Source organism: Crocodylus porosus, unplaced genomic scaffold, assembly GCF_001723895.1.
Source record: "Crocodylus porosus isolate Cpor-Errol unplaced genomic scaffold, CroPor_comp1, whole genome shotgun sequence".
NCBI classification, from domain to species: domain Eukaryota; kingdom Metazoa; phylum Chordata; order Crocodylia; family Crocodylidae; genus Crocodylus; species Crocodylus porosus.
In genome coordinates this window covers 180392348-180404092 of record NW_017728906.1, presented here as the reverse complement: position 1 = coordinate 180404092, position 11745 = coordinate 180392348, and positions in this window count along the sequence as shown.

Here is an 11745-nt window from a genome sequence, read left to right as displayed (position 1 = left end):
GAGGAAGAAAGAAGATAAACAGCATACCAACAAAAATGTAAATCACATCTCCTTTGACTCCCCAAACTAGGCTGTAACCACTAGTTTGTGCTTCTGGAAGGTCTAATTTTGTGACGTGTATATGGGCATTCAGAGGATACTTTAGCATGTTTCAAATATAAACATTTTCTAGATGCCCTAGAAAATGTATTCAGAATGCCTTTAACCATTCTTTTTAAAGGGCAAGATACTGATTCTCTTACACTGAATAAAATTTTATCTGTAGTCCCATAGACTTCAATATGATCTGCCCTATTTTGCAGGTGTAAGAGTATTAGAATCTGGCTCTATGTAAAGTTTAAATTGAATTGGACTGGTTTTCCTTTCTCAACCCTGAAAACTCACTGTAAGTGCTGAAGTCAGTGGAGCTGCATCAATATAAAACTGGTGGAAGAGGTGAGTCTGACATATTTATGGATTAAGTTAGGGTTTTAAAAAAAGCTGAAGAATGGGTGTTGGTAGGTGAAAAACTGATTAAAATTCAAGCTCTACAGTCTTTATGCCCCTTAAAATATTGGGGAAACCCAAATTCTCCAATTGTCATGGTCCAGTGGTGCTCACCCTCTGGCACACAAGCTGAATCTGGCCTACTGGGCTGTGTCATCCAGCCCGAAGGGAGGCCCAAAGGGCCAGATCACATCGGTGTATGGGATCATTCTATGACCAGACTGAGCATGTGGGACCAGGCTAGCACGTAGGATCACACCAGCAGATTGAACTCACGTGCTGACCCTGCCTGTGGAATTTGGTCAGCAGATCGATCCAGAGTAAATTTAACATCCTTCTGACATGGTATACACGGGCATTTTAATTAAGGGGAAACTTGAGAGGCAATATGCTGCATACCCCAATTAAAATAATACACCTATATTTATATCATATAAAATGTTGCCATGCTTTATTAATAGAAATGATGTCTATATCTCAGAAGATAATATAGGGCATACTCTTTCCTTTAGCAAGACCAAACACAAAGCTCCAGATTCAGCTGTGATGCTCCCATACATTTAAAGGCAACAGAAGCTGCCTCAGTGAGATAACAATCTTTGTTAACATTTGTTTGTCCCTCCTTGAAATTTTATTTCCCTATTTGAAAGATGTAAATTGCATCTCTGACAAAGACAGGACCACAGGTGAAATCTCACACAGCTGAGCATGCAGTTGGAACCAGAACACTGTCTAAATAAATTAATTCTGATGATAACATCTTGATGCACTTATTTCCGCACATGAAGGTAAAATGCATGAACTACTATGTGATTCAGCTGTCTCTTGGCTGGCTTATAAATTGCATCCTCTTGTTCTATTGCAAGGGGACTATTATATCAAAATCTTTGGATCCAAAAAGCATGTGTGATTTGAAAATAAAACTAATCAAGTATTTCCATAGTTTGTCTCCCACAGCTGTCATAACAAGTCACTGCATGAGATAGTAGCTCTCAGAATGAGGGCTTTAACCTTACTTTTGGATATCCTTGGTAACTGCTGCAATCAATAACATTTTAAATGGATTTGTTCACTTAGGTCAATTTATAACATTTGGATTTCTGGCTTCTAAAGATTTATGTGAAAATTAAAAAAAGAAGTAGCTGGATGGCTTCCCGGATTAGATTTCTTATAAGAATTCAACATAAAATTGACAATATTTAGGAAATATGTAATATCAAAAATAATAGAAAAATCTGGTCAGAAGTCTCTTTTAGAATGTCTGTAATAGCAGTGATTTAGTAACCTGGATTTTAAGACTTAACTGTTAATGAATCAAGTGTTTTAAATCCAAATACCTTCCTTTATCACAAGGTTTTCTGCATGTTGGCCACAGTCTTGAAGGGTAAGTATGTGAGCACATTTGGAGCCTTGTTTATTTCCGTGAGATTCCAGGTAGCCATCCTGGTGTTGCTCAAACAAATCAGCTTCTAGGATCAGAGCCATTAATGAGAATTACATCCATCAATCTTGGATGGTGTTGCAACAGAAAGATGACCAGATAGGAGTCTCCCACTGGAGTCTCTATGGAGTTAGAGATAGTACACGGGGCCAATGGAAATCATAATATTACAAATGTGTTTTTATCAAGCAAATATAAAATAGGCATATCTGAGAAATTTATGTCCAGTATACTGTGAATGATGGAAAGTTTCCTCCCTAAAAGTCTCATCAGGGTTTTACAAAGTTGACTTCTGCAAAATTACCTCAAATTTTGAGGTTGTGACTGTGATGTGTACTGTGCCATGTAGACATTCCCCTTTCAGTCTAATATTTGGGTCTGATGAACATTAAATGCTGGCTCTTGCTCTTGGAGACTTTTTGATTCCTGGGAACTTTACTGAAAAAATCCAGCATAGACATGGAGAACTCTATTTGGAAATCTGTCGGGATTTTTAAATCGAGCCTTCAGAAATTATACTGGGCTGAAACTATTTTAAATGAGGTATTGTGACCTTTTGATGAAGTGCCTAAAGCCTGAACTGGTTAAACTATTGTGCCGGTAGAGGTAACTGACCACATGGCTATGCATGGTTTAAGAGCATGTTGGGACAATGGTTTTCTCATGGGTGCACCCTGAACTTGTTAGGAGCTGAAATGCTTTTGCTTAAAAATCATAGCAGTGGGAGAACAATAAACAGAAGTTCCTAATCATCCTTTTACTCCATAATAACTTTTTTAGAAATGTGTGTGTGCTTGGGCCCCAAACCAGAAAAGAAAATACCTAACAGGACTGTTCATGCACTGAAGGTTATGCACGTTCTTAACAGGATCAGGAGACTTAATTCAGTGTGGATTGGTCCCTGCCAAGTATTAATAATTTTTTCCTAATGTAAACCCACAATTCATATTTGAAATCTGTGACTGACAGTAACCTTTTTCTTGTGTTCCTGTGGAAGGATTGTGCCATGGCTCCAGATGCCACTAGCTGCAATCTATTGTCTTGGTAATACTCCAGAATAAGTTCATTTGTAAAACTGGGCTGTCATGTAAATAACAGGTTTTTTAAAACAATCTTATTTTCTTTCCTTTTATCTTTAAATGGGAAAATAGAGAATTAAATTAAAAACAAACCCTGTGCTCAACACTCAGGTCATCATGACACAAAGCAGCATAAGCTAGTAAATCTAATAAGGCTGACATCTATTCTGGTAGAACATTATTAGTCTTCTGAGCCCATGGAAAGTTGAGTTTGGGATGTTTGGCTCAGTGGCAGCAAGCTCACTTATCCCAGGGAAAGACAGGCCAGCCTGCCACTAACGGATACGGGTGGGATAAATGCTTTTGTTTGGCATTGTGGTATGTAGAGAAGAGCGGAAATAGAGAAAAACTGCACCCTGCCTCTTGCACTCTACAGCTCTCCAGTCCAGGAGATATATTAATCCAGGAGTCACTGTTTTGCAACAGTAGAAATTAGACAATTCTGGCCAGGCTAATTTCCAGGAACACTTATTTATCTGAACTCTATCTCTGGTTTGAAACATTTCACATCATTAAAAGCACACACTACAAGCTTAAAGCTTTCAGAACATTGATTCAGTGGTCTGGGAAACAGGTCCTTAACTGCTGTAGTCACCCTATTTGACTTCATAGGCCAGTTTACACCAGGTATAGACCCGTCTGCAGGTAGTTTCAATAATTGTGATATTCTCCCACAAAGGGAAGTAGAATTGAAAAAAAAGACAAGGCATGGCAAAGCATAGCACCAACCCTCCAAAGTCCACTGACATCTTCCTACAGTCTACAGTATCTTTGCCACTGAACTCATCCCTTTCCTCCCCCACACTGCAAAAATACTCTAAACTATTCACACAGGCTACTATACCTGGCAGACGACCTCCTGTCCTTCTTCCCAATACCACTTCCCAGGACAATGGACTATGGGAGAGGGGGTTATTTTCAGTATTGTGTGTTTACTGCCATGACCATCGCAGAGATGTTTTCTTTGCTTTTAGATTAAGACACAGTTGACAGCTGCTAAGAATCAAGACAGCTATTCGCAGACCTTTCTGTACTACCAATCTGGAACATTTCTAAATTAATTTCAAGTTAAAACCAGTGAAAGTTGGACCCTGAGTCTTGTCCCACTACCTGTAGCTTGGATACTTGCCCCAAAACCTTTTTGGCTGTAGGGAGGTACTATAATCTGTTTTATTCAACTGTATTAGCATTGTGAATGGATATTCCCATAGTTTAAAGAAAGCAATAGAAACACAAGGTTGTATTCAGTCCTATGCTCTTAGAAATTATAGGCTTGTGGCTGAAATGTATTTTTTTAAATGTGATCACAGAAAACATTGCTTCAATACAGCTGCAGGAATAGCCACAAGTCTAAAACTATTGAAGCTTAATTTCATTAAACGAGCCTAGCCTGTCTGATCCAAAACCTAGCAATCAACTTTTAACAGACCATGTTTTCCTGTGTAATGAATCAGCAGCAAAAAAATACAGGTCAGTTGTACACTTGGTCTGACTGAGATCTTTGACAATAAAAATCCTTTGATCTTCCTGACCTTAAACCAGGGTAAGTATGACTGCAAATAGCTTCAGGCCATATGTGGCAGAGAATGCTAATTCACCACAAATGGGGAGTTGTTCACTGTCACTAATATTTTGTTATAGCTTTCCAATTGCAAACATTGCTGCTGCTCCCAGGCCCCAGGTATTTTAATTTAAAAATCAATCATTTGTAATAACTTGTATATGTGTTCACACATGCATGCACACAGACACAGACACACAGACACACATACTTGCTTCCAAAATAATTTTTAAAATATCAATCAAAGCTTCATGCATTGTTTAGACTGAATCAGCATAGGAAAACACTATAAAAGCATATGAAATAGAGGAAGGTGCAAATATGTAAAAGACTAAGATTTAAACCCAGTTTACAAAATATTGGAAAAATGGGAAACACTTTATCAGTATTGCCCTCTCCTTAGAAGTCTCATTTAAGACTTTTAAATGTATCTTGTCTGTGTGCTTGACTGCTCTGCTATTCATGTTCAATGCCAAGGGCCAGAACACGAGTCAGACATCTGAGTCTGCAAAATGCAATGTGGAAAGTCCAGAATTATGAGACTTTCTCTAATATTTACAGTCACTAAATATAATTTCAGTTTTAGAGCTTTTGCAGCTGGCAAGCTAAGAAATGTCCCTTATCTTAGACTAAGCTATATAAACAGCTATATAGAGAAGAACTTTATACAAACTTTATGTAAAGCCCCTTACTACTCTGCAGCTCCTAAGAAAATTAGTTTTGTAACTGTAGTTTTTGCTGGATTGCTGACCAAGCCTGCAGCCGTGTAGTATATAAGTAAGTTCTTCATATTCTGATCATATATAGAGTAGGTTAAAATATAGGCCAGGTGATGGTATCAAATCAGGGAATAAAACAGCTAGAGTAATTACGCTGGAATCAAAGCTGGAAGTGCGCAAATCAAATCTGTTTTGCCTTTGGATGATCCAGATTGGCAAATGGTACAAAGACCAAACTTAGACAGACCCTTTTTATGCATAAGTCATCATGAGTATGATGCAATGGAAACTCTTTAGAAATCCAGACTTTTTTTTTATACTTTATTTTCACGTTTTAGTATTTTCTCACAGAAAATAATTTCAACTTAAGTTTCTTGATGATGTCTTTGAGACAAGTCTGAACTGTTCTAAGGATATCTTCCATATATCTACTACAGAAGTGAACAGAGTAAGGTGGTGCCTACTTTGACCATTCTGAAGAAATGGATTAAAATCTGGTGTAGCCTGAATATTTTCAAGGTTATCATATTCCCTGCCCCCCACTTCTATAGTCAAAGACAGTATTTCTACTTTTTTATAGGATGGGAAAGGATGTGTGTGACAATAACTTAATGACACTTATCAGTGGATCAGTGAATAGTAAATCTTGCCAACACATTTGGCTTCTCAGATAGTTTACTGGACTGTTGTTACTATGCAACAGATTAATGGCCAAAAAGGAAGGAAGCATCTGGAATTAGCTAAAATAAAATAAGTAATGTAAATACAAAACACCCCCATTATGCTAAAACAAAAGACTTATTAAGTTTTAATGTATCAGAAGGCAATTGCCATGAAGATTCATGTTATAGTCTGGCTGTGTGGGTAAAATTAAAATTATTTAAATGTCTATAGATAGTTAAGATGTCAGGCAAGGCTATCCAACAGGAAAGTATATCTATAGCATTTTCTATATCCTGCCTCTTCTTTTTTCCAATATTGGGCTATTTTTTAATGATTTTTATGTGCAATATTTTCTTACACATCTCTAAGAGGAGACAACTGATCATCCTGCCATCCTCCAGAGAAGTTCTCCTGGGAATTTTTGAGAATCGAGACTGTAGCTTCCACGGGTAGACTATATAACTTACTTTCTCTTTTAATGTTCAGCAAACCTTGTAGTCATAATTTTGCAGCCTGGTGGCTGCTTTTGTTTTGCCTTGTTCCATTCCTCTGTCATTTGAACATACACACAACTGACCTGTATTAAATCCGTGAGTATTTTCATACCCATAACTGAGGGAACAAAATCACACTGTGGTCTGTTAGTATTAACATTTCATGCCCACTGTAAACACTATGATATCCTCTTTAATTATATCCTTATATTCTGCTTGGTTTCCCAGTCACAGTAACTTCCTTCAACATTATCTCTGTTATAACATATCTTTGTAAATGATATGACTCCACTGAATGGCATTATAATGCAACTGGTGTATTTCAAAACTCTGGTGGGCATCATTTCCATTTCTTTGTGCATTTGATTGCCCTATGATTTGATTTAGTTGTGTTTTAATATATCCAATAACATGTTAAGATCACTAATGTCTGTACTCAGTCAAAAGACTTATAAATGTTGTAAAAACATAAAAATTAAATATGCTTAAAGCTTCTAACAGACCTAACGGGGACTACGTGAATACAGTTTAGAGGTCATAACTTTTAAAATTAGAGCCAAGTGGCTTAACTTTAGTGATAACTGCCATGCTGATGAAAAACAGTAAGAGCAAAAACTAGATGCGTCTGTTTGCGTGTGTATGAATACACACACGGGTTTCAATAGGCGGTGTACATGTTGATGTTTCCCACGCCCTTCCAACATATGAGGGAGAACTTCTTCACAGACATGCATATATAAGAATGCAAATGATGCTGTCACTATGCTAATTACTTGTGAAGGTCCAAATATACTATCTGTCTAAACCTGGATGCTGTATTTTGAAATGCTACTTCTATGAGGCAGGTTAATGAGAAAAAGGTGAAGTATCCATGAGTAAATGTGAGCAATGTACCTTTAATTCCTTCAAATGTTTAGTATTTATACATATGCCCACCATACCCATACCCTACTGCAGAAGGTTTACACCATGTCATAACAGAAGTTTAAAAATGAATATTATGTAAGAAAAATGTCTAAAAAAACTGTTCTTAGAAATCTGAAGGTTCATTTCATTATCGTTCTTGTGCATTCCTAAGGAGCAACCTATTTGAACTTACAAAATATATCTTATGATAATTGTGATTTCAACAGTAAAAGGAATCAGGAGCTCACAATATGTACATCAAACTTACAGAACAATTGTATGTTACAGGTGTAAGGCGGTAGGTAAATAAAACAAATATCCTAAAGTCCTGACACTGCAAAATCCTGACCAAAATAAACAAACAAACAAAGGCACAAAAATCATCTCTACAATAAGAGAAAAGACATTTCACTTTTTGTGAAAAAGGAGAGGTTTCACCATCCCTGCCAGAATCTTGGGTAGTTGGGCAGCAATCACTTCTGACATCATCTCTGGGAATTCAACACTCAGTGCCCGAGACTGAAGAAAGGTGTTCAGACAGAACAGATGGAGTTGTTTCACTAGCTGGTGTTAATAAAATATGAATGTGAGAATTCAGGCTTACAACAAAACATTTATCTAAACATGACCACTGACTGTTTATTTCAACATTATTTTATAATGTTATTTTATATGCTTCTATCACATATTAAAATATACTATTTCTGGTCTCACTCTGTAAATCAACAGATCCTCTCACAATTGAAGTCACAAACCTATCTAAATGGACATGTTCATGAAAACATAATGCACTAGCATCATTATAAAATATACATAAAATATACATTGTAGGTCAAATGGATAGATGCAGTTAATGAATAGCTATTCAATATGCTATTTCATCCTCATTATTACACGTGTGACCTTATGCCTTATTTACTGAACTATCCAAACACCACTCTGAAGATACAGTTATTCATTTCTTCATGCATTTTTCTCTGGCATTCCACAGTGCAGTGCAGTATGAGTGCTTTACAAATTTAGCTTTACAAAACACTTGCCAGGTAAGGAGGTAATGTTATCCTTTATTACGGGAGTTGAGGCACAGAGAGTAAAAAGGGTCCTAATTTTAAATCCATAGTTTAGAACAAGCACACAGGGATTGAGCCTGTGTCAAAAAGTTTGATTTAAGTCACTTGACAAGCATCACACAAATTCTATGGCAGAGGCAGGGTAAAATTCCCCAGGGCACCATTCAACTGCTTTAATCATGAGAACTTCTCTTACCCCAATGCCTTAACTTATTCACTATACCTTTTTCTATAACATAATCCTGATGCATTCACAGGCCAGGTTCATCCTGTGCAATGAATACAGCAGGGGTCCTGTGCAAAAAATTAGTTGTCAGAATACTATCTATGGATAAGGGTGCAAAATTATCATGTGGCATCACACCGACAACAAGCAATTCATTAGCAGTGTAGACAACTGTCCCCCGATGTAATGGAAAATGGGTTGTCTCCATTGGCTCTATGGCATACTGAAAAATAAGCTCCACCTGCATACCAGCTCTCAACATGGGGATGATAAAGTTTGAAGAAATCCCAAGGACCATCTACAGCAATCCCAGGCACAGATGGGAAGCTCTATTTCTAAAGCAGGGCAAACAAATGTCTGTTCTGGCCTATCTTGAAAACCTCTAATGAGAGATTTAACAGATTCCACAAGTTCCATTGTTCTTATGTTCTAAGTCTGCTTTGCTGTTGTTTATAACCACACTGTTGTCCTACTCTCTGCAGCACAGAAAAACAAAATTTCTCCACCCACCTTGACGCAGCCTTTCAAATATTTGAAAACAGCTATCATATTTCCTCTCCTAGCATACCTAGCTTCTTCAGCCTTGAGTTCCCAGCCCCTTTATATCTTGGTATTCTGGGTCCTCTTGGTATTATCCCTCTACTTTAAATCCTTTTTAAAATGCAATGCCTCAGACTAGATACTATTCTTCAGGTGAGGCCTGCCAAGTACCAGGTGGTATTTTACCTTTTCTCTTGAATACAATGCTTTGGTTAATATGACCCAAATCTCTTTCTCTCTCTCTCTCTCTCTCTCTCTCTCTCTCTCTGTGTGAAAGAGAGAGAGATGTCTGTTTAAAGAAAAAGTTTTCTAATTGTGAGAAAGTCTGTTAACTCTGATAAAACTGCTCATTATTAAAGTTGCCTGACAGGGTCCATTGTAAAACTGTTTTAATTGCTTTTACTGCTGCCAATCTTTGAACATTCAGGATGAACTTTAACATACCAGATGTTTGCTTCAGGGTGAATATTTTTGTAGAATTTCAGCCAAAATGATTCAGTTTGCCGCCACAAAAAAAGGTAGGGGATAGACTCTGGCAACCTGTTCTTTGACAAGCTCTAGTATCTCCGTGTGTTTGGGATTAGGAATAACAGTATGGATTTTTGAGCCAAGGATGTGTCAATTTGCTCTCCCTGTGGGGGCTGGTGAGGGAAAGCAGAAGGGAGTGTCTGAGAAGGAGGGGAACGATCCTTTCATTCAGACACCCTCCATCTGATACCATAATGTCCTCTTGCACCAAGGATACTCCTCCAAGGGAGAGGACCCATAGGAAAGAAAGAAGCAAGTTGTGTCCTTGGGGGGGGGGAGGGGGCGGGGATTCAATGAATAGATACAGATATTTGGGTTTGTGACATCTGGCATGTACTACATAGTGGCTTGCCTATTAGGTGCAGCGTTAGAGGACCTCGTAAGATGTGTAGACAGACTGCTGAGTGTGATGGTGAGGAACTAGTCATAGTCCATGTGGGCATCAATAATATAAAGAAGGTGGATAATAAAGGTCCTAGATACTAAATTTAGGCTTCTAGATAGGAGGTTTAAGTCCAGGACCTCCATGGTAGCATTCTTTGAAATGCTTCAAGTGCCATCCACAGAGCCAGACAAACAGGCAAAGCTCCTAAGTCTAAATGCATGGATGAGACAATGGAGTAGGGATGAGGGATTAAGGTTTACAAGGAAATGGGAAACCTTCCAGGACACAAGAAACCTGTATAGAAAAGATGGGTTCCACTTGAACCAAGATGCAACCAGATTGCTGGCACTAAAATATCAAAAGGTCTTAAAGGAGTTTTTAAACTAAAAACTCACAAAGCCAACAGGTGTGGAAGAGCACGTGGTTCAAATTAACACAAACCTAAAAGGGGACATCATACAAATTCTATGCCCTCTTGAAAAGGAAAGAAAGGCAGTAGGAAATGTAAATGCAGACAATAGTGAGGATAAGTCAGAACAGTTAGAGTTCCCACTCAAATGACACTTGCAATAAGAGGCAAGGATAAAAATCTTATGTGTTTCTACACAAATGCTAGAAACCTGATGGGTAAACTAGAATGGCTGTTAATGTTGATATTAACAAAATAGGTATCTCAGGGCACATCTACAGAAGACGCTAAATGCATAGTAGCCTACTAATACTGAGCAGTATTGTGTCATGGCAGAAACAGTGCTAATACGCTACTGCACAGTATTATTAGGCTACTGAAAAGTTGTGTGCCAGCACTACTGAATAGTAACACCAGTTACTGTGCACTGATTTAGTACTTGTTTATACAATAATAAACTTAATGCACAGTAACTACAGTGCATTAATGAATGTGTAAACATGCCCTCAGAGACTTCATTGAAGGATACTAGGACACAAACTATATAGGAATTAAAGAGTAGGATGTGCATGTGGAAGCATGGCAATGTATATTAAGGATAGCATAGACAGTAACAATATAAAATCTTATCTAAAAGGGGAAATATCATAGAATCTCTGTGGCGAGAAATTCTGTGCTTGAATAAAAGGAACTCCCTCTTCTCGTGGCCTTTCACCATGTTCAAATTTGAGTCCAAAACTGGACACATACTGTTGCTTGAATTGCAGCTTTAACAAGGTCCTTGTTGGTGCATTGTTCCCCAATATGTTGGCAAGCCAGTAGGTGTTCTATAGTCTGAAAGTTTCTTCCACTCCACACACGGATTTGTGTCATTAAAATTGCATGTTTAATCTTACTGACTCCCTGTTCAGGGGCAATTCAAGCTTCTCCGTGTTGGTCAATCAAGCTCTGCTTGAAAGGAAATGTTTCACAGCTTTGATATTCATCCTAACTCCCTCCTAGGTCATCTCTGCTTGTAAATGCCACATTTTTATTCATGTGGCCTTTGGTGTTTCATCCAGTAGCTGTGTTGTAGAGAAGAAACTGTTCCGTGCTCTTATTCATAGATTCATAGATTCATAGATGCTAGGGTCGGAAGGGACCTCAATGGATCATCGAGTCCGACCCCCTGCATAAGCAGGAAAGAGTGCTGGGCCTACATTACCCCAGCTAGATACACATCCAACCTTCTCTTGAAT